Source organism: Salvia splendens, unplaced genomic scaffold, assembly GCF_004379255.2.
Source record: "Salvia splendens isolate huo1 unplaced genomic scaffold, SspV2 ctg197, whole genome shotgun sequence".
Lineage (NCBI taxonomy): Eukaryota > Viridiplantae > Streptophyta > Magnoliopsida > Lamiales > Lamiaceae > Salvia > Salvia splendens.
In genome coordinates, this window is record NW_024598835.1 from 1 (window position 1) to 2,968 (window position 2,968).

The 2,968-nt window shown below is 40.9% G+C and overlaps 1 pseudogene; it reads left to right on the forward strand.

The window, feature by feature from the left end:
• The first annotated feature begins 209 nt into the window (after positions 1 to 209).
• LOC121789279 lies at positions 210 to 2,766 on the forward strand (annotated as a pseudogene).
• The last annotated feature ends 202 nt before the right edge of the window (positions 2,767 to 2,968 follow it).

The following is a 2,968-nucleotide window of genomic DNA, read 5'->3' on the forward strand; positions in this document are numbered from 1 at the left end:
TTTGCACCGAGAAGATTGAGACTACTCAAGTCTTTGAGTCAAGGAAAGTTATCAAGTCATTAGGGCTTGATGATTCTCAAAGGGATGCTATCTTGCAATGCATTGCATTGAGGGAATGCAATAATCGGAATAGTGTTAGGCTGATATGGGGTCCTCCCGGAACTGGCAAAACGAAGACAACTGCTTCCTTGCTATTTTCCTTGTTCAAGATGAAGTGCAGGACGGTCACTTGTGCTCCCACCAATGTGGCCATTTTAGGAGTCGCCAAGCGCCTGAGGAGCTGTCTGAACGGGACGCTGGAGCATAATACCTATGGGTTAGGTGACGTGGTTTTGTCTGGAAACAAGAAGCGAATGAATATTGTTGATCATGAAGATGTTCATGACGTCTTTCTTGAGTATCGTATCTCTGCACTGCTGTGTTGCTTCTAGCCGGAATCTGGGTGGAGAGGTAGCATTAAGAAGATGATTCACCTGCTTGAAGACCCTGACATTCCGTATCAACGATACTTGGATAATTTGAAGCGCAAAGATGATGAAAGTGAGAGTGCAGAAGACAACAGCAATAATAAGGATGAAGATGATCTTGTTGAGAATGGGAGGTTCGAAGGGAAGTCCATAAACGACTTCATGAGGAAGTTAGTCACTGAAAATGCAAAGGAGAACAAGAAGAAGAACAAGCAGCAAAAGAAGAAAAAGGAGAAGGAAGAGGAGAACAACAAGGTGAATTCTCAAGAGAGAAGCAAATCCAAGTGTGATGGTGATGGTGAGGGCTCTAAGAGAGCAAACAACAAAGAAGAGATCGTTCCATTGACTTTCGAGGAATATTTTGCAATGGAGTTCTCTAGTACCTGCACTAGAATTGTTGTTTGTACAGAATTGCTGTACACTCATATGCCTACTTCATGTCTTCCATTGGACGAGGTGAACAAGATGATTAAACCTCTCTCTGGCCTCCAAACAATTGAAAATATATCCTTTAATGGAAAAGAACGAAGGTGATTTATGTAGGATTAGGGTTGAGTGTTTAGAAAAGAACTGAAATTGCTACATGCAACGAAAGTCCCTCAGTTTATACAGCGTTATGAGGTCAAAAACTTTTGCTAGCAAAATTCCCGCTTGATCTTTTGCACCGTTTCAAGCTCGGCCAAGATGCATGAAACAGCGCCGTTTGAGCTGGCGATAATTGACGAAGCTGCGTGATAGGGACCTGATATTCTATTTTATCCCGGAAGGGAGCTGATATTCTCTCCTTATATTTGTTTAGTTTATTTATGTTTTAGTATTATTTAGTTGTTATGATTTTATTTACTTTCTATAGTGGTTAGGATTTGATTTCCTTTTGATTCCTAGGAGATCTTTTTGTACCACACGTATTATAAATATGTGTGGAGTCTTTTATTACTATGAAGCGGAATGAATTAAATTAATATTTATCATTCTCTCCACCGGTTCTCCCTCTCGGAGAAACCGCCAGTTCTCTCAAACTCACGCTATTTCATTTAATTTCTTCAGATAGGAATTAATCTCATACTGCATGGGTTAAAGAATGCGAATCCACAATCACTCTGCAGATTCCCGGGCTCCGCCATGCCACACTGGTCGGCTATGAGAAGCAGCTCCCTGCAATGGTTATAAGCGAGGTTCACAATCCTCTTAAGCTTGTAAAAATCTATATATCCAGTTTTTTTCTGACATTAACACTTTGTTTGGATTGACAGGTTTGTGAGAAAGCTGGATTTGGAAGGAGTTTATTCGAGAGGCTTGTGCTATTAGGCCACAGCAAACACTTGCTTAATGTTCAATACAGAATGGTAGGAATGTCACATGGAGAACACATGATAGACAGTTCCTCAAGGAGGAGTTATTTGGATCATATTCATTCATAAATGTTACGAATGGTAGGGAGGAATTCGATGCTAGGTATAGTCGAAAAAACATCGTTGAAGTTTCTGTGGTTGCTCACATAGTGTCTAAACTACACAAAAGTAGAATCTTACTTTTTCTACTTTGAGAATAATAGTAGATGATTTGAACTCTTAACTTCTACTTTGTTTGGTAGAATCTATGAAAACTAAGGAGAAGATTCGAGTAGGCTGCATCTCAGATGCTCTAGGGAAGACCTACAGCTCTGATGCCAAAGATAAGTTCTATGTGAATGTTCGATCTGTTGATGGCTTTCAAGGTGGTGAGGAAGATATAATAATAATCTCTACTGTTTGCTGCAACGGGAATGGTTCGATTGGATTTCTTGAGAATCTTCAAAGAACCAATGTAGCCTTGACTAGAGAAAGGTATCTATTATCTATTTAAAGATATATATCTAGAACTTTGATTCAATTATGCTCAAGTTTCACACCATCACATATTCCTCTCTAGATACTGTTTGTGGATCCTGGGCAACGCTGCAACGTTGGAGAACAGTGGCTCTGTTTGGGGAAGGCTAGTCACAGATGCCAAGACCCGTGGCTGCTATCATGATGCTTTTGAGGACAAAAACTTATGTCATGACATCTGCAACGTATTGATCGACCTCGGTCAGCTGAGGTCCTTGTTCGCACCCGAATCTACAATATTCAAAGAAGCTAAGTGGAAGGTCTGCTATCTACTTCTGATATGTATTGCCTATTCCATCAATGATCTATATATAGTTCATTCTGTCATTCATTTTTCTCTTCAGGTTTGCTTCAGCGCTGAATTCCACGAGTCTATAACAACACACTGCAGCCCAGAAATTCTGAAGGAGGAGACTTCTCTTCTCTTCTAAAGAAGCTCTCAAATGGGTGATGCCAGCAGCGCGAGGATGCAGCTGGCATCCGTAATGAAGAGCCCTTGTCTCGGTTTCTGCATCAGGATGTCGTGAAGGGATCAGTGAGGTTGTTTTGGACTATCGACATTCTGGGGGAGAACTCTACAGACACACAAGTGATCAAAGTCCTCGATATTCTACCGGTATCCCAAGTAGTAGA